This window comes from Microtus pennsylvanicus, chromosome 19 (genome assembly GCF_037038515.1).
Source record: "Microtus pennsylvanicus isolate mMicPen1 chromosome 19, mMicPen1.hap1, whole genome shotgun sequence".
Taxonomy (NCBI): Eukaryota; Metazoa; Chordata; class Mammalia; order Rodentia; family Cricetidae; genus Microtus; species Microtus pennsylvanicus.
The window spans coordinates 40,766,107-40,792,870 of NC_134597.1; the positions used below are offsets into that span (position 1 = coordinate 40,766,107).

Below are 26,764 nucleotides of genomic sequence, written 5' to 3' on the forward strand. Positions count from 1 at the left end.
CCAAGTTACCCTAGGGATAACAGCGTAATCCTATTCAAGAGCCCATGTCGACAATTAGGGTTTACGACCTCAATGTTGGATCAGGACATCACAATGGTGCAGCAGCTATTCATGGTTCGTTTGTTCAACGATTAAAGTCCTACGTGATCTGAGTTCAGACCGGAGTAATCCAGGTCGGTTTCTATCTATTAACTGTTTCTCCCTGTACGAATGGAAAAGAGAAATGAGGCCTCCTTAACCTAAGCGCCTTAAAACTAATATATGAAATTATCTTAATTTAGTAAGTTTGTTTAACAACACCCTAGACAAGGGTTTTATTAGGGTGGCAGAGCCAGGAAATTGCGTAAAAATAAAATAATAAATTTAAAAAACTAAAATAAAAAAAAAATAAAACCGTGTCCCCAGGGGTTCAAATCCTCTCCCTAATAGTGTATTTCATCAATATCCTAATACTCTTAGTACCAGTACTAGTTGATATAGCATTTCTTACCTTATTGAAAGAAAAATCCTAGATTACATACAACTACGAAAAGGCCCAAACATCGTAGGACCCTTATGAAATTCTTCAACCATTTGCAGACACTATAAAATTATTCATTACAGAACCCCTACGCCCCATAGCTACCTCTACAACCCTACTTATTATTGCCACAACATTATCTCTATCACTAGCCCTAAGCCTATGAATTCCACTCCCCGTACCACATCCCCTAGTGAACCTAAAACTGGGGATCCTATTTATTTTAGCCACATCAAGCCTTTCAGTATACTCCATCCTAGGATGAGGCTGAGCATCCAACTCCAAATACTCAATGTTCGGGGCCCTGCGAGCAGTGGCATATGAAGTGACAATAGCAATCATTCTCTTATCCGTCCATTTAATAAATGGGTCGAATCCCAGCACTCGGGAGGCAGAGGCAGGCGGATCTCTGTGAGTTCAAGACCAGCCTGGTCTACAGAGCTAGTTCCAGGACAGGCTCCAAAGCCACAAGGAAACCCTGTCTCGAGAAACCAAAAATAAATAAATAAATAAAAATAAAAAATAAAAAAAATAAAATAAATGAGTCTACCTCAATCCAATCTCTTATCTATACACAAGAACCATTGTGACTCCAAATCCCAGCCTGACCGTTGTGTGTATGCTGCAGGGCAGAAGAGGGCACCAGACCCCATTACAGATGACTGTGAGCCACCATGGGGTTGCCGGGACTCGAACTCAGGACCTTTGGAAGAGCAGGCAATGCTCTTAACCTCTGAGCCATCTCTCCAGCCCCTAATCTAATGATTTTATCAGCCATTATTTCAGTATTAATTGGAGCATGAAACAGACTTAACCAAACACAAACATGAAAAATCCTAGCCTACTCATCCATTGCCCATAGGCTGAATAGTCTCTATTTTACCCTACAACCCATCACTAACAACCCTAAACCTCCTAATCTACATCATTATACCTATCCCCATATTTTTTATCTTCCACGCCCACTCATTTACGTCAATCACATCCATTTCACTTATGTGAAATAAAAGACCAATAGCCCTACCTATAATTTCATTAATTTTATTATCAACAGGAGGACTGCCACCACTCACATGGTTTCTACCTAAATGAGCTATTATCACTGAACTCATAAAAAACAACCTATCTTTAGATACATTAATAGCAATGGCCGCCCTAATCAATCTATTCTTTTATATACGACTAATTTATTCAACCTCACTAACCACCTTCCCAAGCAATAACAACTCCAAAATATACATTCACCAAAACCATACAAAAAGCAACAACATGTTATCACCAATAATCGTCATTAGCACACTAATACTTCCCCTATCTCCCTTACTTCTATAGCAGAAGTTTAGGATAGTTAGTCCAAGAGCCTTCAAAGCCCTAAGCAAACCCACAAAGTTTAACTTCTGATAAGGACTGCAAGACTACATCTTACATCTAATGAGTGCAAATCAATTGCTTTAATTAAGCTAAATCCTCTACTAGATAGAAAGGACTCAAACCTACAAACTTTTAATTAACAGCTAATTAACACCCTAATATGGCTTCAATCTACTTCTCCCGCCTATCAGAAAGGGGGCCGGAGAAGCCTCAGTAGAGTCATTGCTCTACACCTTCGAAATTTGCAATTCGATGTGATTATCACCTTAAGGCCTGGTCAAAAGAGGCTTTCTCCTCTGTGCTTAGATTTACAGTCTAATGCTTTACTCAGCCATTTTACCTATGTTCATGAACCGCTGATTATTCTCTACCAGTCGCCCTATTAGGCGATGACCAAATCTATAACGTAATTGTCACAGCCCACGCATTCGTAATAATTTCCTTCATAGTTATGCCAATGACAATCGGTGGCTTCGGCAACTGACTTGTCCCACGTTCAATCGGATCCCCAGATATAGCATGCCCACGAATAAACGATATAAGTTTCTGACTTTTACCCCCATCGTTTCTCCTTTTACTGGCATCAGCAATAGTAGAAGCCAGGGCAGGAACAGGCTGAACTGTTTTTACATTCCATTAGCACATGCTGGGGCATCAGTTGACCTAACCATTTTTTTCACTACAAATAGCACGTGTGCCCTTGTTGATTGCCTTGGCGGGCTACTTAGTCTAGGGTTAGTAGCCCGCCTGGCAGTTCAGTTATTCCAGGGTCACGGAGAGGCACTACCTGGAAGATATGGGCTAGGAGACAGGAAGAAGGCCATGCAAAGTTTGTCAGAGCCTCCGTTTATTAGAGATGGGGGACAACTTATATAGAGTAAAGAGTTGGGGGATGGGCACAGGGGTCTGGGCTCTTGCCGCGTGGTTCACGTTGGTCACGTGGTTCTCGTTGATCACGTAGCCAGGTTACCTTCAGTCAGGTCACTGTAGGCCAAGAAGTCGCAACTAGGAGATGACACACCTAGTTCTCCAGATAGTTTGGAATGTGGGATGGGTTCCGCTAACAGATAGCTCTCATTAACAGCCAATTTGGGTGTGGGGTAGGCTTTGATTCCTAACACAATTAGGGGTGTGGGGTTCTCTGCAGACTCCCCAGGGTGATGGTTCCTGTAATGATTTTAGGAGGAAATTGGCTCCTGACAGATCCCCCTTCCTTTTATAAAGACAGGCAGCTATTAAGTGAAGGGCATCAGGTCAGAGTCCAACCAAGGTGTCAGATCTAAAGGGGAAGGGACTGGGACAAGGAGAGACCCTCCTCTCGAATGGTGAAGCAATTTACCTCTCCTGGGAACAGAGGGGTGCCTTATGATTCTTAGGTCGAGTGGGGACCAGATCTTTATCCCCCTTACCCATCCTAGGATTCCCAGTATCCTGTCTTAGGTTGGGGGATTTCCTGCCACAAGTCACCCGTCCTTGGAGCTCCTCAAATGAAAGGTATCTAGCGAGATTTAAAATAAACAGATCACAGGTCGACCCTGTCTTAGGCCATGTGGAGGGCACTCCTCGTGCCTGGCACCATGCCATTGTTGAGCCAGCCAGTACAGCCTCTGTATGGTGTGCTGTTCAGGTGAGGGTCCACACTAACTCCCGTCATTGGGCCCCTGTGTCTATCATTAATGAAAAGACTGTGAGTAGCTCCTCAAACAAAATATAATGATATAATTTTGGGCACCAATAACTCCATCTTCCAGACAAGAAGAAAGGGCATTTTCCAAACCCAGTATTCACCTTTTAATCTGGCCTTAGGTATCCTCCTTCCTAAATGAATAAGATTATGAGTGCTGCCTGCCAACAATTAGGGCAGTGTAAAAGGGATCTAAATCTAAATTTTTTAACATATGCATTAAACCCAAACATTTTACAGCGTGTGTCAAACTTTTCCCAACATCTATAAGCAGTTATAAGTATCATTAGATCAATTACAGTAAGAGCACAATGATATACATTGTTGTTATCAAATACCACCAGTTCCAGTCTCTGAACAACAGTGACAGGAACCCTAATCTTCCCCCTTCTTAAGTGAAGAGAGGTTAATATTTTAATTAAAATGAGTTCTGTGTCCCAAAGATTAAAACTGTCTGATGTTTAGTCCGCATCAGAAGCAGCTCAGCATTTGTGCTTTAGGGCAGGTGGGATTCCTGAGTGAGGTGAGCTGGATTCAGCTATCTGAAGCACATCCTGGCACTTATCTCAGGCGGGTCTCCCTGGACTCTCTAGGGGCAGAATTGACACCCTGCAGAGTGGGGTAGCAGGTTCTGTTATCAGGCACTCCTCTCCTTGGGGGACATCAGATCCAGCTTTCATTTTCTTTCTGTGAAAAAAGCATAAACATATCCTCGACCCCAAATATATATAGGTCGGGTTTTTTCATAATGCATTGCAAGGGCTTTTCCACCTTGCCTTAGCAAAGGTCAGCTTGGTGTTATCACGCCAGATCCGTTTGCGTTAGGATCTGCTTGCAACCTTTTATGAGTTGCTTTCAAGGAGCCTTGTTACGCTCCACAATTTCTTTTTTATTAGCCATATATGCAGCTCTTCCATTGGAAAAGCCATTTGTAAAATTTAGCATAAAATCCTTTAAGGGATTTTTTTGCTATAACATTAGCAAAATACAGTTGTGTGAATTGTAGCAATGATCTGGGAAAAGATTATTGTTTTTGCCTTTGAATTGAGCAAACATAATTGTCCAGGAATCAGTCTTAAAATTATCAATGAATCTATTATTTAGTATAAGAAACATTGATTATAGTCAATATTTTGTCAAACAATTTTTCAGCTTTTATCCTGCCCTTTTGTATCAGACAGGCTACTGTTTTAAATTAAGAGTTTAATATCTTAACTGGCAAAACTGAGAAGGTTTAGCCATAAACAGCATTTTTTATAAAACTGTTGTAGAATAAGTTTTACATTTAATATACACATTTGTCATAGGTAAATTATAATTAATATACTGTATCTGTTGATTATTGTATACTTTACCTGTTGATTTATATTTTACCTGCTTGAATACCTGTTAGGCAGCTTGTTTAAGCTTTTTATTGGAAATTGTTTTTTGTAAGAATTTTACCTAGCGGCTCAAGGTCTTTCATAAGAATATTATAACTAGGGCTTTAACCATTGTATATCTAATTAAAAGTTTATAAGATATCCTCCTCTCAAGTTTTAAGTCTGCCTTGCAGATAGGAAAATGGAAAAATGAAGCATTTTTTGACTAATAATGCTGGCCTCATTAGACACCAACATGTAGAAGAATGAAAATAGATCTACATCCATCTCCACGTACAAAACTTAAGTTTAAATGAGCCAAAGGCCTCAGCATATAAAAATTATGTTGAACCTCACAGAGAAAAATTTTTGAAGCACACTTTGCCACATCTCAAACACAGCCTCAGTGGCATAAACATTTGGAGAAACCATAAATCTCCTGAACTGAGAAACTTTTGTATAACAAGACTATATAGTGGGAAAAGATCTTTACTTATCATAAATCCATTCCAAAAATATATGAAGAACTCAGGAAATTAGTTATTAAAAATTTTAATCCCAAAAAATATTTGTTATAGACCTAAACTGAAAACTCTCAGACGAACTTAAAAATGACTGAGACACTTAAAAATGCTCAAACATAACAACCTTTAGCCCTCAGAGAAATGCAAACCAAAACTCCGAGATTTTATCTTATCCTTGTAGAAATGACCAAGATTAAAAATTATTATTAACAATTTATGCTTAAGAAAATGTGGGTAAAGAAAAAACTTTTATTGCTGGAAGTGTAAACTGGTGCTGGAAGTGCATACTGGCACAGCCACTTTTGGATCATACCTAGTATTGAAAATCCTGGATAAACCAGACTCTCCCAGCAGGAAGAGAAGAACCAAAAATCCAGGGCTAGCCACTTCAGCGACCCTGCACCAGGAACCAGCTGAAGACAAAGCCTCGACCTCGAAAAACAGGTTTTCCAGCTGCAATTATCACAGTACTGTTTTAGGAACTAGGGGATTACAACCTTGGGAGTGGTCCCGAGGCAGGAGAGCTGTCCTCCTGCAACCACCACAGGATTTTTGGAATTTATGACCCTCCCGGACCACTGGGGTGTGGCCCCTTTCCTCAAAAAATTCTTTCTCCTGGTCACTGGGGGTTGAACTCCTCCCCCACCAACCAAGGCCACGTGTGCGACCTCAGCAAGGATGGTCTCCGGGCCCTTGCCATCCAGAGACCCAAGTGAGAGTCTCCCCAGCATTGAGGGACCCTCATTTTGTCTATTTTTTAAAATTAGGCAAATATCTACCTCAAAACTTAGCAATACCCCTTTTGGGCCTAAATACAAAGATGTTTGACCAAACCACAAGGACACGTGCTCAGCCATGCCCATAGCAGAACCATTTAATCATAGCCTAGAATCTGAAAATAACCCAGATGTACCTCTTTTACATCTAGGATAAATGAGACATCATCCTTTTTAATATTCATGAATACCACAAAATATCTTGGAGTAATTCCAAGCAAGCAGGACAGAAGTTTTGGGTCCCATCATCTCTGCCTGTGAAGGCGGAAATGTTTTTTATTTTTAACCATTATCATTTGTTAGAGTATAACTCTGGCCCTTGATAAAGTTAATTAAGAGGCCTGAGTCTCAGCAGATCACCTTGAAGCCACACCTGGCAGCAGGAAAGGACCTCAAGCTGAAACAATACAACTCCCACCCAAGAGTGGGCTGTACAAATGGAAAAACTTGTAGGATAAGAACTTTAAATCTTGAAAGATCCCCTACTTTCTTGCGGAAGCAGAAGAAACACAGCAAAAATGACAATTTCACTGAAAGCAGTTTACAGATTCAGTGTAAATGTCCATTAAAAATTATAGCAACATTCCTCACAGAACTCACAGATTTAATGTAAATGTTCATTAAAATTATAGCAAAACTTTTTACAGAACTCGAAAGAACAATATAGAACTCAAAAGAACAATCTCCAACCTTATACGAAAGAAATAAAAACTCAGGATAGCCTAAACAATTCTAAAAATCCTCTGAATATATCACAATCTTTGATTTTAAAACTTTCCTACAGAAACACAGTGCTGAAATTAATCTACCTTAGATATAAACTTATACACCTACAAACTAAAGATTTTTGACCAAGAAGCAAGATTTTTAAAATGGAAAAGAAGCATATTTACTGTCCTAAATGAAGCTGCAGCTTTTTGAGTCTAGATTCCTTTATAGCAAACCTGCCTGTCAGCTTTTGCTCCATATGGCAGGGGGTTAAAGACATAGGCTCTCTAGCCCTAGCAGCCAGCCTGCTTGGCAGGCATAGCTGTGTGGATTGTACCCTAACTTCTCGCATCTCGAGGGACTCCCTTTTGAGTCCACAAGCAAACACATAAAGCAAAACTCTCTGTTTTTGACTCTTACTCCTCTCTCCCTGAGTGATTGATTAAATTCCTGTATGAATTTCTCTTCCCTTGAAAGTCCCATATCTTTTTGGATGACGGTGAGCCTGCGCCTACCTTGTCCTGCAGATCTGTCTGAGTTCTACAGCCGCAGAACCTTCTGTTTTCCCGGGACTGCGCATTGTCATCCGATAGTTGACCGTGCTCCGCATCACTGGTTCGGGCGCCACTGTTGATTGCCTTGGCGGGCTACTTAGTCTAGGGTTAGTAGCCCACCTGGCAGTTCAGTTATTCCAGGGTCATGGAGAGGCACTACCTGGAAGATATGGGCTAGGAGACAGGAAGAAGGCCATGCAAAGTTTGTCAGAGCCTCCGTTTATTAGAGATGGGGGACAACTTATATAGAGTAAAGAGTTGGGGGATGGGCACAGGGGTCTGGGCTCTTGCCGCATGGTTCACGTTGGTCACGTGGTTCTCGTTGATCATGTAGCCAGGTTACCTTTGGTCAGGTCACTGTAGGCCAAGAAGTCGCAACTAGGAGATGACACACCTAGTTCTCCAGATAGTTTGGAATGTGGGATGGGTTCCGCTAACAGATAGCTCTCATTAACAGCCAATTTGGGTGTGGGGTAGGCTTTGATTCCTAACACAATTAGGGGTGTGGGGTTCTCTGCAGACTCCCCAGGGTGATGGTTCATGTAATGATTTTAGGAGGAAATTGGCTCCTGACATGCCCTCAATTCTTGGGGCAATTAACTTCATTACTACACAATCATCAATATGAAACCACCAGCTATGACACAATAAGCGGTCTACACTGGTTTGATCCAGTTTGAAACAGTTTGAACAGGTCTGATCCAGTTTGATCCCGTTTTTAACGCGTCTACACTGGTTTTATCCAGTTTGAACCAGTTTGATCCTTATTCATCTGATCCGTCCTAATCACTGCTGTCCTTCTACTCCTTTCCCTCCCTATTCTAGCCGCAGGAATTACAATACTTCTTACAGACCGTAATCTAAATACCACTCTCTGCGACCGAGATGGAGGGGGCGACCCCATCCTCTATCAACCCCTGTTCTGATTCTTTGGCCACCCAGAGGTACATATTCTTATTCTCCCTGGCTTTGGCATCATCTCCCATATCGTAACCTACTACTCAGGCAAAAAAGAACCATTCGGATACATAGGAATAGTCTGAGCTATAATATCTATGGGATTCCTAGGATTTATTGTTCACAGTAGGACCTGACGTAGACACACGAGCTTACTTTACATTGGCCACAATAAGAGCCAACATTCATTAAGGTAAAATAAGAAAGGAAGGATTCGAACCCCCTAAAACTGGTTTCAAGCCAGCACCATAGCCTCTATGTCTTTCTCAATGAAATATTAGTAAATAAATTACATAACTTTGTCAAAGTTAAATTATAGACTAAACTCTATCTATCTTATATGGCTTACCCATTCCAACTTGGCTTACAAGATGCTTCCTCCTCATTGGGGCTGAAGAGATGGCTCAGAGGTTAAGAGCATTGCCTGCTCTTCCAAAGGTCCTGAGTTCAATTCCCGGCAACCCCATGGTGGCTCACAAACCATCTGTAATGAGGTCTGGTGCCCGCTTCTGGAGTGCAGACATACACACAGACAGAATACTTTATACATAATAAATAAATAAAATAAATAAATAAATATTTTTAAAAAGATGCTTCTTCACCTATTGTAGAAGAATTAATAAATTTTCATGACCAGACACTTAGAATGGTGTTTTTAGTACTAGATATAAGTAATCTCATAAAGACAACAGAACTAACTATAGAGTAGGTTCTCCACAGTATCCACTGGGGCTCTTGATGTGGAGTGGAAGTTTTATAATACCTTTATAATGGATAAAGTGAAACTTCATACAGCTCCTTTTCTCTTCTGTCCTAAATTCCCATCATCTCGGGGAGCAATATGCCTCAGTAAATGGCTGTCTTTAGACCTGTGCATTGAAACTACCAGTATGACACCCAAGAAGTAGAGACGATCTGAACCCTCTTACCCGCCATAATCCTGATTCTAATTGCCCTGCCTTCCTTACAAATCTTGTACATAATAGACGAAATTAACAACCTAGCCCTCACAGTAAAAACAATGGGCCACAAATGATATTGAAGATTGATCTTTATCAATAATCTAATTACATTACGAAGCTTAGAGCGTTCACCTTTTAAGTTAAAGTTAGAGATAGTTAGTCTCCATAGTGAATGCCACAACTGGATACATCCACATGATTTATTACGGTCCTGTCAACGACAATCACACTGTTCATTCGTATACAGCTAAAAATCTCACTTCACAATGTCCCACAAACTCCATCAAGTCAAGTCAATTAGACTTATAAAAGCAAGCAAATAAATAAATAAATAAATAAATAAATAAAGGGCTGGAGAGATGGCTCAGAGGTTAAGAGCATTGCCTGCTCTTCCAAAGGTCCTGAGTTCGAGTTCCGGCACCCACATGGTGGCTCACAACCATCAGTAATGGGGTCTGGTGCCCTCTTCTGGCCTGCAGGCATACATACACACAGGCAGAATATTGTGTGCATAATAAATAAATAAATAAATGTTAAAAAAAAACAACCCCTGAGAATCAAAATGAATGAAAATTTATTCGCCTTTTTCACTACCCCTACAATAATTGTCGTACTTATTATACTCCCATCAATACTTTATAACTTCTTCCAAATGACTGGTCTCAAACCGCTTCCACTCATTTCAACAATTACTCAAACTCATTATTAAATAATGCTAATCCACTCACCCAAAGGACGCACACGATCACTCCTACTAGTATCCTTAATTATATTTATTGGCTCAACTAACCTTCTAGGACTCTTACCACACACATTCACCCCAACAACACAATTATCAACAAATTTAGGAATAGCAATCCCAATATGAGATGGAGCCGTAATCCTCAGCTTCCGCCATAAACCGAAAGCCTCGTTAGCCCACTTCCTACCCCAGGGTACCACTATCTCCCTCATTCCTATATTAATCATTATTGAAACCACCAGCTTATTCATCTAACCCATAGCCCTAGCTAACATCACCGCAGGTCACTTATTAATTCACTTAATCAATGGTGCTACAGTAGTTCTCACAGCATTAGCCCACCAACAGCTACAATCACATTCATCATTTTCGCCCTTCTTACTATCCTAGAGTTTGCCGTAGCCCTAATTCAAGCTTACGTATTTGCCTTACTAGTAAGCCTCTACCTACATGATAACACCTAATGACCCACCAAACTCATCCTTTCCATATAGTAAACCCAAGCCCTTCTCTGCCCTACTGCTAACCTCAGGTTTAGTTATATGATTCCACTACAGTTCAGCTATCCTTCTATCACTAGGACTCCTAGGTAATTCACTCACTATATATCAGTGATGACGTGATGTAATCCGAGGAGGCACTTATCAAGGACATCACACACCTATTGTACAAAAAGGCCTACGCTATGGAACAATCCTATTTATCATCTCCGGAAGTGTTTCTCTTTGCAGGTTTCTCCTGAGCATTCCATCACTCAAGCCTAGCCCCAACCCATGACCTCGGGGGCTGCTGGCCACCAACAGGAATTACACCCCTTAACTCTCTAGAAGTTCCACTCCTAAACACATCAGTCTTACGAGCATCAGGAGTATCTATCACATGAGCCCACCACAGCCTAATAGAAGGCAAACGAAATAACACACACCAAGCCCTATTTTATCACAATCATACTGGGAGTCTATGTCACCATTCTACAAGCCTCAGAATATTTCGAAACACCATTCTCTATGTCAGATGGAATTTACGGATCCACATTCTTCACGGCAACCGGATTCCATGGCCTCCACATCATCATTGGCTCCACCTTCCTAATTATTTGTCTCCCACGACAATTAAAATACCACTTCACATCTAAACACCACTCTGGCTTCGAAGCAGCAGCAAGATATTGACACTTCGTAGACGTAGCATGATTATTCCTATATGTATCTGATTATTGATGAGGATCATACTTTCTTAGTATAATCAGTACATCTGACTTCAATCAGTTAGTTCTAGTGCAACCTAAAAGAAAGTAATTAACATAATACTTATCTTACTAGTAAACATCACCCTAGCCATAACCCTAATTCCCGTAGCCTTCTGACTTACTCACTTTAACATCTATACTGAAAAAGCCAACCCATAGGAATGCGGATTTGACCCTATAAGCTCAGCTCGACTACCCTTCTCAATGAAATTCTTTCTAGTAGCGATCACCTTCCTACTCTTCGATCTTGAAATCGCATTAACTCCTTCCATTACCCTGAGCGATACAATTCCCCAACAGAAACATACCAACAATCATCGCATTTATCCTCATCACAATCCTAGCCCTCGGCCTAGCTTATGAGTGGACACAAAAAGGCTTAGAATGAACAGAATAACTGGTAATTAGTTTCATTGACATTAATGATATCGACTCATTAGATTATGATGATATCATAATTACCAAAAATGACACCTGCCGTACTTAACATTACCCTGTCCTTTACTTTTTCTTTCCTAGGAACCCTTATATTCCAATTGCACCTACTATCTACCCTCCTCTGCCTAGAAGGTATAATATTATCCTTATTTATCACACCCTTAAACACACACTCCATAATTATATTCCCAATCCCCATCGTTATCTTATCTTAGTATTTGCTGCCTGTGAGGCAGCTGTAGGGCTAGCCCTATTAGCAAAAATTTCAAACACCTATGGCTCTGATTTCGTACATAACCTAAACCTTCTACAATGCTAAAAATTATTTTCCTATCATTCATACTATTACCCCTAACCTGACTTTCAAGTGACAAAAAAGTATGGATCAATGGTGACAACCTATAGCCTTCTAATTAACCTTGTCTCTATTAACCTTTTATGACAAAACAACGAAAACAGCCTGAGCTTCTCTACCATATTCTCCGCAGACCCCTTATCTGTCCCACTTCTAGTCCTAACAACTTCCACGAATACTCCTGGCCAGCTAAAATCATATCAAAAAACTAAACATTTCCCTACTAGTGTACCTCCAAACTCTACTTATCATGACATTCTCTGCCAATGAACTCATCATATTCTATGTCCCATTTGAAGCCACCCTCATTCCAACCCTTATTATTATGACACGATGAGGGAACCAAACAGAACGACTTAACGCAGGGATTTACTTCTTATTTTACACCTTAGTAGGATCCATCACCCTAGTAATTGCCTTAATCTGCATTCAAAACTCAACAGGAACATTAAACCTTACCCTAATAACACTAAAAAACTCCTCACCAATCAACCAAACATGGTCTAATATCATCCTATGACTAGCTTGTATTATTATATAATTATATAATTATAGTTAAACTACCCCTATATGGAGTCCACCTAGGACTCCCTAAAGCCCATGTCGAGGCCCCCATTGCAGGATCTATGATCCTCGCAGCAATTCTACTAAAGCTAGGGGGATATGGCATACGAATCTCTACAATTCTAGACCCAGTAACTAGATATATAGCCTGTCCTTTTATCCTATTGTCACTATGAGGAATAATTATAACCAGCTCCATCTGCCTCCGACAAATGGACCTAAAATCGCTCATCCCTTATTCTTCAGTCAGCCATATGGCCCTAGTCATGGCCGCCATCATAATCCAAACCCCATGAAGTTTTATGGGAGCTACAGCATTAATAATTGCCCATGGTTTAACATCCTCCCTATTGTTCTGTCTAGCAAACACAAACTAGGAACGCATCCATAGTCCAACAATAATCATAGCCCGAGGTCTACAAATAGGATTCCCTCTAATGGCCACATGATGAATCATAGCAAGCTTAGCTAATCTTGCCCTACCACCAACAATCAATTGAATTGGAGAACTAATAATTACAATCTCCTTATTCTCTTGATCAAATCCATCCATTATTCTACTAGGAACAAACATCCCTGTTACCTCCCTTTACTCGATCTACATAATTGTCACCACACAACGGGGTAAACTAACCAACCATATAAATAACTTACAACCTTCACACACACGAGAATCGACACTCATAGCTATCCATATTTTACCTCTCGTCCTACTTACTATTAACCCTAAGCTAATTATGGGCTCCACACTGTATTAATATAGTTTAAAAAATACCAGACTGTGAATCTGAAGATAGGATATAAATATCCTTATTTACCCAGAAAGCATGCAAGAGCTGTTAAACTCTCACTAAGCCTAAAATTTGACCTTTTCTCAATCATTTTCTTACCTGTAGCCCTATTCGTCACATGATCAATTATAGAATTTTCTATATGATATATACACTCAGACCCAAACCTAGATCGATTATAGAATTTTCTATATGATATATACACTCAGACCCAAACCTAGATCGGTTTATCAAATACCTATTAACATTCTTAATCACTATAATCATCTTAACTACCACTAACAACCTGTTCAGAAGTTAAATGGTCAACCTTCTTTTAAAGTATTTTATTGTCAGTTTCCCTCTTTATTTTTTTTAAAGATTAATTTATTATGTATACAACTTTCTGCCTCCGTTTATACTAACATGCCATAGGAGGGCGCCAGATCTCTTTTCAGATGGTTGTGAGCCACCATGTGTTTGCTGGGAATTGAACTCAGGACCTCTGGAAGAGCAGAACTCTAAAGCACAAGCTGTGAGAGCAACCCAGGAGAACAGAGCAAGAGAGCATGAGACACAGAGCAGACCAAGAACAGTTCCCAGAGACTCAGACAGCCACTGTAAGAATTGCATCAACAGAATAGAAAAGATGGAAGAGAGAATCTCAGGGGTTGAACATAGCTATATGAAATAAATTCATCAGCCAAAGAAAACATTAAATCTAACAAATACTTAACACAAAACATCCAGGAAATCTGGGAAAACATCAAAACTCAAAACCTAAGAATGATAGGGATAGAAGGAGAACTCCAGCTCAAAGAAAACACATTAAACAAAATGATACAAACTTAAGGAAAGATAGCCCTACAAAGATCGAAGAAGCTTACAGAACACAAGATAGACTGGATAAAAATAAAGTCCACTCACCATATAATAATTAAAACACAAAACATATAGACTAAAGACAGAATATTATGAGCAGCAAAGGGAAAAGGTCAAGTAACATATAAAGGTAGACCTATCAGAATGACACCTGACTTCTCAATGGAAACCAAGAAAGCAAGAAGGCCCTGGTCAGATATGCTGCAGACACTAAGAGACCACAGATGCAAGCACAGATATCTATACCCAGCAAACATTTCCATCACCATCGATGGAGGAAACAAGATAATCCATGACAAAACCAGATTTGCACAATATATATCACAAACCCAGCATTACAGAAAGTACTAGAAGGAAAACCCCAACCCAAGGAAGCTCACTTCACACACAAAATAATCAAGCAACAGATAGCCTCACATCAGCAAAACCAAAGGAAGGGAAACACACAACCACTCTCAATGAAACAGAACAGGTATTAACAACCACTGGACATTAATAGCACTTAATATCAATGGTCCCAACTCACCTATAAAAGGACCCAGGCTAAGAAAATGGATAGGAAAACAAGAGCCAGCTTTCTGCTGTATACAAGAAACACACCTCAACCTCAAAGACAGACATTTCCTCAGAGTAAAGGATTAGGAAAAGGTTTTCCGATTAATTGCACCTAAAAAAAAAGGTGTAGCTATCCTAATATCTAACATTAGATTTCAAAATGAAATAAATAAGAAGAGATGAAAAAAGACAGTTTATACTCATAACAAGATAAATCTATCAAACTGAAGTCTCAATCCTTAACATTTATGCCCCTAATACAAGAGCACTCACATATGTAAAAGAAACATTACTAGCCGGGTGGTGGTGGCGCACACCTTTAATCCTAGCACTCGGGAGGCAGAGGCAGGCAGATCTCTGTGAATTCGAGACCAGCCTGGTCTACAAGAGCTAGTTCCAGGACAGGCTCCAAAACCACAGAGAAACCCTGTCTCGAAAAACCAAAAAAAAAGAAAGAAAGAAACATTACTAAAGCTTAAAACATACATCAAAATCCGCACACTGCTAGTGGAGACTTCTACATTCCACTAACCACAATGTTAGTCTACCAGACAAAAAATTCACAGAGAAATGAGGAAACTAACAGATGGCATAGATGAAAAGGAATTAACAGACATGTACAGAACATTTCACCTAAACGCAAAATTATACCTTCTTCTCAGCACCTCAGAACCTTCTCTAAGAATGACCACATACTCCATAGCAAATCAAACATCTGCAGATATGAAAAAATTGGAGTAACCCTATGTGTCTTATTGGATCACCAGGTTTAAAGTTAGAAATTAACAACAATACTACGAGAAATCATACAAATTCATGGAAATTGAAAAGTAAACTATTGAACCACCCCTGGGTCAAAAAAGAAATAAGAAAGAAATTAAAGACTTCCTAAAATTAAACAAAAATGAAGCCACAAAGTACACAAACCTATGGGACACTATGAATTCAGTGCTAAGAAGAAAGTTCATGGCACATAAAGAAAGCGGAGAAACACTTATCCAAACTCTTACGCAAACTAATAAAAAAGCAGAGATAGAAAATCCAAATTAACACAGTCAGAAATGAAAAGGGATAAATGACAACAGACATCAAGGATATCCAGAGAATCCTTAGATCATACTACAAAAGCCTGACTCCACAATATTAGAACAAAGAAAGAGAATTACAAACTACTCTCACTTATGAACAAAGATGCAAACATAATTAACAAAATGCATCAAACTGAATAAAGAACACATCAAAAAAAGCTTGAGGAAATGGGATCATTGAGATGGAGGAAGGTCAGAGATGAGAGCAAGGAAAGAGATAGATTGATTGAGGGAGCCATTATGGCAAGAGGAAGAAGAAGAGAGAAAAAGCAAGGGAAAAGCAACTTTTAAAGCCGAGGTATTTCACCGATCCTGGGCCCGGGGGGAACCCGACACCTAGCGGGGGTACGCGAATGACTGAAGCCTTCTGGTCCACCCGCTCAAGTCTCCCAGCACCCTCTCCAGCTGGTCCCGGCACTGGGTTCCATCCCCAACGCACACACCCATGGGTGACTCTTCCGGCACAACCTCCTACACAGAGACCGTCCCCAAGCACGACACCGACTCCGGGACACACCCGCCTGCCGGGCCGGGACTCTCATCACTCTTTCCGCCTCACAAAAGCCATTTCGCCCCGTCCTTGTCAACGACTGAGGACGAGGAGCGTTGCAGGAAAAAGGCCACCGCTAGGGGGCACCCGACAACCGACCGCCATAGATCGCTCGCTCGCTCGTTCGGCCGCGGGGAAACAAAGAGCGTGTCTGACAGATCGGTGACAGGACTAGATGGGCCAGGGGCTTCTGCAACCATTAGGGCATGGTGAGAGGGAGGGACCGAGGGGGACTGAGGGGGACCGAGGGGGACCGAGGGACCGAGGGAGGAAGGGAGGGAGGGAGGCGGCAACGGCAGTTCCCTGCCATCTAAGGTCTCCTTTCACCATGGCCACTGCTTGCTTGCTTGCTTGTGGTTCTTTTTCTTCACCCCACTCCCCACGCCCTCAGCCCACACTTCTCAGACTAAATACCGAGTCAGAGAAAATTAAAACAGACGTGGAATAGTTTTTTTTAAAAAAAAACAATAATAATAATGAAATAAAAATAGTGTTTCAAAAATCCCACTCGGATTTCATTTCTGGGAATAATATCGTCATAGTGATGTGTTGTGAACATTTTCACTTAGAACAGAAAAAATAAACAGGTCACTTTAGTCATTTCTTGGAGAGGGTCTGTTTCCCCACCACGATGGTTCGCACTTGCTGAGTTGCTGAAGATGATCTCCTGATCCTCGTGTTTTCAGTTTCTGAGTGCTGCTGACATGACAGACATGGGCCCTCACACTCGAGTTTATGAGACACTACTGAGAGCGGGGAGCCCATAGGACAAGGCTTTGGCTTTCCCTTCCCCTCCCACATAAGCCAGACAAATAAATAAATAAATAAATAAATAAATAAATAAATGCCCAGCAGCAGAAGCATGAAAGCAGCTTCTCAGACCCTTTAGAGCTCCTGAGTTACAGTCATGGCAGAGGATACGACTAGGCCAGGGCTCCCTTCACAACCACCATCCAGGCCTGCCTGCCTGCCTTCCTTTTTTAAATGCCAGTTTACTAAAATTTTAGTTATTTTTAATTGCGTTGGGAGGCTAGAAATTTTTGGGTTTTCGTGAGTGGGCAGACATATGAAAGAAAGGAAGAAAGGAAGGAAGGAAGGAAGGAAGGAAGGAAGGAAGGAAGGAAGGAAGGAGAGAAGGATCAGAGCAGTGAATATACAGGTGCCCAGACCTTACACCAATGTTGACTGCAGATAGAAAAATAAGAGGAAGAAAAAAAATAGAACGTCACCAAAAGGACAGCCTGGTCTATAAAAATGAGTTCCGGGACAGCCAGGGCTATTCCATGAAATTGGCTGAGTTCAAATCAGCAATTTCCCAACTCCAACAAGAATGTTGACAGGAAAGGCAACAGCTGTACAGGAAGGCCAGTGGAGCTGTAGGCACACCCTTCACACCCTTTGAAACTTCTCTGTTGCAAGGTCACAGAGTTAGGAAAGGAAAATAACGCCTCACTGAAGTCATTCCTAGGCTAGGGCTCCCTTCACAACCATTTGAAAGGATCACAGCACTGAATATACAGACGCACGGTAATTACACCAACGTTGACTGGAAAGACACCTAAACTAACAGAGACACACACATACACAATCCATAGCATTTGCTGCCTAGCAGATCAAATGAATTCCAGTGTCAGTAGGCACACCCTTCACACCCCTTGAAACTTCTCTGTTGCAAGGTCACAGAGTTAGGAAAGGATCTTGATCTTGAACTTTCCTTAATAGTAAGTCTGTGTGTGGATCACACTCAAGCCAAGTGCCCCTCAGAGCTCATGGAAGACAAAACAGATCTCTAGAATAAGAGAGACGGGGGGGGGGGGGATTCACTCAAGAAAATGAAAGCAAAACCCTACACAAACCCTGGCACACAGTAAAATCAGTCCTATGAGGAAATTTGTAGCTCTGATTGCCTACTTTTTAAAAAGACTTCTAACCGGGTAATGGTGGTACACGCCTTTAATTCCAGCACTCGTTCTGGTCTCCAAGAGCTAGTTCCAGGACTGACTCAATTAGAGAGAACTAGAGAGAAACCCTGTCACAAAACAAACAAAAAAGGAATAAATACTTTATGGAAGAATAGATGGACAGATAGACAGACAGACAGACCCACACCCCATCTTCTGTCTTCTGAAGGTACCAGGCTCTTTCACAGGGGTCAGGCAGAAACGCAGGCAGTGTATGTGTGTGATATCAAGCAAGCCTATATGTGATACATAGGGTATGATAAGTTAATGTCACTATTAAATTGGGGTAGGTCTCAGGAGCACAAGAACCCAAATCTGTGCTGTACTCCCTGTCACCAGAAGAGGGCACTAGATCCCCACCATGTGGTTTCTGGACATTCCAGAAATTCCATCTCTCCAGTTCTCATTCTTTCATTGTTCCTCCTGCATGCCTGCATCTAGTGAGAGAGTGGGCACCATTCCTCCCTGCTTCTGTGTGTCTGTGTCTGTCACGTCCCGGATAGCCAGAGTGCCCGCCACATATGCCTGAGATAGATGTGGCCGGCAGCCCTGGGGCTGGGGGAAAGGGAGAGAGTGGGTTCCCTGGAGAGCCTTGGGCAGAGGCTCTGTGGATTCCCTGCAGGAGGCCTCACCGCCTCTGAGGAGCCCATGGGGGAGGGGGAAAGGGAAGGTCAACCATACAGTCCTGCCTGGCTTTTGCTTTGCTTTGCTTTGTTTTTGTTTTGGTTTGTTTCCAGGTACAGCTGTGACCAGGTCTGAACCCAGGACAGACTCCAAAGCTAGAGAAAAATCCTGTCTCAGAAAACAAAAAAAAAAATGAATGGATAGATAGCTAGATAGCCAGACAGAGGGATGATAAAAACACCTCCAAGATCAGGGAGACCAAGGCAGGCAGATCACTGTGAGTTTAAGGCTCCCTTGTTCTGCAGATTGAGATTCAGGACAGGCAAAGTGACACAGAGAAACCCCGTTTTCAAAAAAAAAAAAAGGTGAGGGCTGGAGAGAGATGGCTCTGTGGTTAAGAGTTCTGACTGCTCTTCCAGAGGACCCAGGTTCAATTCCTTACCACCCACATGGCAGTCAACAGCTGTCGGTAACTCCAAGATCTGACACCCTCAGATAGACATACATGCAGGCAAAACACCAATGCCAGTAGAATGAAAATAAATAAATTATTAGGAAAATAAATATATAAAAAAAGGTGTTTAGTGCATGCCTTGAATCTCAGCACTAGGAGGCAGAGGAAGATCACTCTCTGTGATCTCTGTGAGTCTGAGGCCAGTCTTGTCTAAAAAGTGAGTCCCAGGGCATACAAGGGTACACAACGAAAAATTAAGTTGAACAACCACAAATAAGCAAACAAATAGAGAGATAATATCAATAAAAATATTTGAGAGTTCAAATAATTGACTTCATCCACAATAAAAGAATATAAATATAAAAATATCAAATGCACTTGAACACATTGACACAGGAGAACGCTTGGTAAATAGAACCCCAGAAGCACAGACACTGAGAGAAACAATAACTGAGACCTTCTGAAACTGAAAAGCTACTGTAAAGCAAAGAACATGGCCAACAAGACAAAACGACGGCCTTACAGAATGGGAAAAGATCTTCACTAATCTCCAAAATACACAAAGAACTCGAGAAATTGGTCATCCAAAGAACAAATAATCCAATTTTAAAAAATGGAGTACAGACCTAAACAGAGAACTCTCAACAGAGGGATCTAAAATGGTTGAAAGACACTTAAATGTTGGGTCGAGGGGGGGGGGTCATGCAAAGATGAGAACACCACCAAGTCTAATAAACCAAAAACAAACTTAAAAATAAAAACACACTGCGAGTCACAGAAGCTTATCAGCTAGCTGAGACCACAGGCAGAGTTTGGGCTTCTGACACTGTGGCAAAAGGCCGGTTTCTGAAACCCATTTTTATAGTAGGGGCATCATTGCGCGGTGGTGGCACAAGCCTTTAATCCCAGCACTCTAGGAGGCAGAGGCAGGCGGATCTCTGTGAGTTCGACACCAGCCTGGTCTATGGAGCTAGTTCCAGGACAGGCTCCAAAGCCACAGAGAAACCCTGTTTCGAAAAACCAAAAAAAAAAAATTATGTTTCTCTGGGTGTGCCTCTGTGTGTGTGTGTGTGTTGTGTGTGTGTGTGGTTATGGGGTGGCTTTTGAACTAACCAAGATGACTGGTTCCATATCTGGCAGAGAGGCAGGTGGATCTCTGGGAGTTTGAGGCCAGCCAGCCTGGTTGACAAGAGCTAGTTCCAAAGACAGGCTCCAAAGCAACAGAGAAACCCTTCCTTGAAAATAAAAACAAGAACAGAAACCAAAAATAAAATAAAACATAAATTAAAGGAGAGAGAGAGAGAGAGAGAGAGAGAGAGAGAGAGAGAGAGAGAAAAGAAATGTTGATTTGTTGATTTACAGACAAGAAATAAGAAAAAACAAAACCATAATACAAAACCATAATGTTACCAAGATGACAGCCTGGTTTATATAGTGAGTGAAAGGTATTATACAGAGAAACCCTGCACCAATAATAATAATAATAATAATAAAAGAAGAAAACAGAAAAAAAGCAAGTAAGGAAAAAGAAAGGAAGGAAGGAAAAAACAGGTGTTTTCCTTTTTTTCTTTGTTTATCTCAGGTTATTTTATTTTAATTTATTTTTTTAATTGCAGCAGCAGCAGTATATTTTGGGCAGCACATTTCTTTATTCTCAGTTCTCAGCCCTCAGAAATCAGGAGAGGCAGAAACAGGCAAACCGCTGTGAGTTTGAGGCCACCTTGTTCTGCAGTGTGAGTTTCAGGACAGGCAAAGCGACAGACACAGAGAAACCCTTTCTTAGGGGGGAAAAGTGTGTTTAGTACAGGCCTTTAATTCCGGCACTAGGAAGCAGAGGTAGAGGCAGGGGCAGCTAGATCTCTGTGAGTCTGAGGCCAGCCTTGTCTACAAAGTGTCTACAAAGTGAGGCCTGCTTTCTTACGGTTCTTTTTCAGTAGTTGTGTTTGTACAACCCCACACCCCACTTCTCATACTAAATACCGAGTCTGAGAAAATTAAAACAGCCGTGGAAAAATTCCCACTTGGATGTCTGTTCCTGCCCTGTAAAACAAGAACCACAACAAAAATATCCATATCTAAGCAGGCCAATTAAATTGTAGCCTCACCCTTTAAAGGTTCTAGCTGTTGGGAAGGGCTGGTGACCTTGAACTTTACTAGTCTCTGAAATCTGCCTTCTCACTTTTACCAGGTGCCCTCAGGGGCCAGGAGTGGAGGCCAGGGCCCCTGCTACAGGAGATTTCCTAGATCGCCTACAGCCGCTTAGGATTCCTGGGCCTGCTTAGAGAAAGACACAGGACACATGAGACGCAGAGAAAAAATTATTATTTTTTTTTTGGTTTTCTGAGACAAGGATTCTCTGTAGCTTTGGCACCTGTCCTGGAACTGTAGACGACCAGGCTGGCCTCAAACTCACAGAGATCTGCCTGCCTCTGTCTGCCACAGAGAAAATTACAACAGCCATGGAATAATATGAAAAATTCTGATTTACGCCAGGCAGTGGTGGCGCACGCCTTTAATCAATCCCAGCACTTGGGAGGCAGAGGCAGGCAGATCTCTGTGATTTTGAGACCAGCCTGGTCTACAAGAGCTAGTTCCAGGACAGGCTCCAAAGCCACAGAGAAACCCTGTTTCGAAAAACCAAAAAAAAAAATTATGTTTCTCTGGGTGTGCCTCTGTGTGTGTGTGTGTGTTGTGTGTGTGTGTGTGTGTGTGGTTATGGGGTGGCTTTTGAACTAACCAAGATGACTGGTTCCATATCTGGCAGAGAGGCAGGTGGATCTCTGGGAGTTTGAGGCCAGCCAGCCTGGTTGACAAGAGCTAGTTCCAAAGACAGGCTCCAAAGCAACAGAGAAACCCTTCCTTGAAAATAAAAACAAGAACAGAAACCAAAAATAAAATAAAACATAAATTAAATGAGTGAGTGAGTGAGTGAGAGAGAGAGAGAGAGAGAGAGAGAGAGAGAAAAGAAATGTTGATTTGTTGATTTACAGACAAGAAATAAGAAAAAACAAAACCATAATACAAAACCATAATGTTACCAAGATGACAGCCTGGTTTATATAGTGAGTTAAAGGTATTATACAGAGAAACCCTGCACCAAAAATTAATAATAATAATAATAAAAGAAGAAAACAGAAAAAAACAAGTAAGGAAAAAGAAAGGAAGGAAGGAAAAAACAGGTGTTTTCCTTTTTTTCTTTGTTTATCTCAGGTTATTTTATTTTAATTTATTTTTTTTAATTGCAGCAGCAGTATATTTTGGGCAGCACATTTCTTTATTCTCAGTTCTCAGCCCTTAGAAATCAGGAGAGGCAGAAACAGGCAAACCGCTGTGAGTTTGAGGCCACCTTGTTCTGCAGTGTGAGTTTCAGGACAGGCAAAGCGACAGACACAGAGAAACCCTTTCTTAGGGGGGAAAAGTGTGTTTAGTACAGGCCTTTAATTCCGGCACTAGGAAGCAGAGGTAGAGGCAGGGGCAGCTAGATCTCTGTGAGTCTGAGGCCAGCCTTGTCTACAAAGTGTCTACAAAGTGAGGCCTGCTTTCTTACGGTTCTTTTTCAGTAGTTGTGTTTGTACAACCCCACACCCCACTTCTCATACTAAATACCGAGTCTGAGAAAATTAAAACAGCCGTGGAAAAATTCCCACTTGGATGTCTGTTCCTGCCCTGTAAAACAAGAACCACAACAAAAATATCCATATCTAAGCAGGCCAATTAAATTGTAGCCTCACCCTTTAAAGGTTCTAGCTGTTGGGAAGGGCTGGTGACCTTGAACTTTACTAGTCTCTGAAATCTGCCTTCTCACTTTTACCAGGTGCCCTCAGGGGCCAGGAGTGGAGGCCAGGGCCCCTGCTACAGGAGATTTCCTAGATCGCCTACAGCCGCTTAGGATTCCTGGGCCTGCTTAGAGAAAGACACAGGACACTTGAGAAGCAGAGAAAAAAAATTTTTTTTTTTTGGTTTTCTGAGACAAGGATTTTCTGTAGCTTGGCAACTGTCCTGGAACTGTAGACGACCAGGCTGGCCTCAAACTCACAGAGATCTGCCTGCCTCTGTCTGCCACAGAGAAAATTACAACAGCCATGGAATAATATGAAAAATTCTGATTTACGCCAGGCAGTGGTGGCGCACGCCTTTAATCAATCCCAGCACTTGGGAGGCAGAGGCAGGCAGATCTCTGTGATTTCGAGACCAGCCTGGTCTACAAGAGCTAGTTCCAGGACAGGCTCCAAAACCACAGAGAAACCCTGTCTCGAAAAACCAAAAAAATAAAAATGAAAATAATAAGGATAAAATAAAATGTTAAAAAAAGAAAAATTCTGACTTTGATATCATTTCCAGGAATACTGATGCAGTGAATTATTTGGAATATTTTCACTTCCGACAGAAAAAAATAAAAATGTCATTTTATTGATTTCTTTTTGAGGGTCTCTTTCCCACCAGGATGGTTTGCACTTGCTGGGTTGTTGAAGATGATCTCCTGATCCTTGTATTCCCAGTTCCTGAGTGCTGCCGGCAGGACAGACATGGGCTCACTATACACTCGAGTTTTTGATGCAGTACTGAGAACCTGGAGCCCAAAGGACAAGGCTTCAGCTTCCCCTGCCCCTCTGACATAGGCCAGATACATAAATGATTACCCAGATTTTATTTAAATCTCTCAGTGTGGCTTGTGTATGTGGGGGAGACAGGGAAGGTATCACATTTCAAAACATTTTCATAACTGCACTTAGCACTGCATTCTTTTCCATTTATTTTACTTTTATTTGAGAGTGTTTCCAATTGTGTAGGACTTAGTTAAATTTCAATTTCTTAAGGAATTTTTTTATGGTTTTCTTAACTTTATTTTATGTGCAAATGTCTGAAGATGTCAGATCACCCAGAAACTGAATTTACAATCACTATGAGCTGCCATGCAGGTGCTGGGAATTGAACCCAATTTCTCTGGAAGAGCTGCGAAACTAGCTCTCCAGGCTCTTCTTAATTTAAAAGTTTATTTATGTGTCTCTGGGTGTGGCTGTGCCTGTGTTTGGTTTGTGTGTGTGTTGTGGGGGGGAGGGTTGTGGGGGGGTGGCTTTTGACCTCACCAGACAAAGGCATTCAAGAGCACTGGCTCCATATTTAACAGAAACAGGATCATTGGGAGTTTTAGGACAGCCTGGTCTACAAGAAAGGAGCTAGTTTTAACAACAGTCTCCAAAGCAGCAGAGAAACCCTGTCTCATAAAGCAAAACACAAAACCAAACATATTTGAGAGAGAGAGAGAGAGAGAGAGAGAGAGAGAGAGAGAGAGAGAGAGAGAAGACAGCTAGGGCTGTTACACAGAGAAACCGTGCCTCAAGAACTAACTAATAAAAGAAGGGGAAAAAAACCAAGAGAGCAAGAAAGCAAAAAAATCAAGCAAGCAAGCAAGAAGGAAAGCTAGAGAGAAACCCTGTCTCAGAAAACAAAAAAATAAATAAATAAACTAATAAATGAATGAATAGATAGATAGATAGATAGATAGATAGATAGATCATAAAACACCTCCAAGATCAGGGAGACCAAAGCAGGCAGATCACTGTGAGTTTAAGGCTACTTTGTCCTGCAGATTGAGATTCAGGACAAGCAAAGTGACACAGGAAAACCCTGTTTTCAAAAAAAATGTGTTTAGTGTAAGCCTTTAATGCCATCACTAGAAGGCAGAGGCAGGCGGATCTCTGTGAATCTGAGGCCAGTCTTGTTTACAAAGTGAGTCCCAGGGCATACAAGGATACACAACGAAACCCTGTGTTGCAAAACAACAAATAAACAAACAGATAATAACAATAAAAATATTTGAGAGTTCAAATAATTGACCTCAGCCACAATAAAAAAAATATAAAAATAAAAATATCAAAAGCATTTGAACGGGGGCTGGAGAGATGGCTCAGTGGTTAAGAGCATTGCCTGCTCTTCCAAAGGTCCTGAGTTCAGTTCCCAGCAACCACATGGTGGCTCACAACCATCTGTAATAGGGTCTGGTGCTCTCTTCTGGCCTTCAGACATACACACAGAAAGAATATTGTATACATAATAAATAAATATTTATTTTAAAAAAAGGCATTTGAACGCATCGGCACAGGAGACCGCTTCCTAAATCTAACTCCAGTAGCACAGACTCTGAGAGAAACAAAATTAATCAATGGGACCTCCTGAAACTGAAAAGCTTCTTCTGTAAAGCAAAGGACATGGTCAACAAGACAAAACGACGGCCTTACAGAATGGGCAAAGATCTTCACTAACCCCACATCAGACAGAGGTCTGATCTCCAAAATATACAAAGAACTCAAGACATTGGTCATCTCAAGAACAAATAATCCAATTCACAACATGGAGGTACAGACCTAAACAGAGAACTCTCAACCGAAAAATCTAAAATGGCTGAAAGACACTTAAGGAAATGTTCAACACCCTTAGTCATCAGAGATATGTAAATCAAAACAGCTCTGAGATTCCACTTTATACCTGTAAGAATGGCCAAGATCTAAAACACTGATGACAACTTATGCTGGAGAGGATGTGGGGAAAAGGGAACACTCCTGCATCGCTGGTGGGAATGCAAGCTGGTACAGCCCCCTTTGGATGTCAGTGTGGCGATTTCTCAGAAAATTAGGAAACAACCTTCCTCAAGACCCAGCAATACCACGTTTAGGTAAATATGTAAAGGACACTGAGAGAAACAATTAATAAGTGAGACCTCCTGAAACTGAAAAGCTTCTGTAAAGCAAGAACATGGCCAACAAGACAAAACGACGGCCTTACAGAATGGGAAAAGATCTTCACTAATCTCCAAAATACACAAAGAACTCGAGAAATTGGTCATCCAAAGAACAAATAATCCAATTTTAAAAAATGGAGTACGGACCTAAACAGAGAACTCTCAACAGAGGGATCTAAAATGGTTGAAAGACACTTAAATGTTGGGTCGAGGGGGGGGGTCATGCAAAGATGAGAACACCACCAAGTCTAATAAACCAAAAACAAACTTAAAAATAAAAACATACCGCGAGTCACAGAAGCTTATCAGCTAGCTGAGACCACAGGCAGAGTTTGGGCTTCTGACACTGTGGCAAAAGGCCGGTTTCTGAAACCCA

General features: G+C 41.3%; 1 long non-coding RNA gene across 9 annotated transcripts in view; it reads right to left on the reverse strand.

Moving 5' to 3' along the window:
- Window positions 1–2,718: 2,718 nt before the first annotated feature.
- The window catches only part of LOC142838408 (uncharacterized), a 102,166-nt gene continuing 78,120 nt past the window's right edge, over window positions 2,719–26,764 (reverse strand). For 5 of the 9 annotated variants that reach the window (XR_012908556.1, XR_012908562.1, XR_012908560.1 and 2 more), the window contains 2 exons: window positions 8,805–8,964; window positions 2,719–7,672 (listed from right to left, as the gene is read on the reverse strand). This is a non-coding gene — a long non-coding RNA (uncharacterized LOC142838408). Of the gene's footprint in view, window positions 7,673–8,804; window positions 8,996–26,764 lie in introns of all 9 variants that reach the window. The other 4 variants (XR_012908564.1, XR_012908563.1, XR_012908561.1 and 1 more) reach the window with 2 other exon arrangements.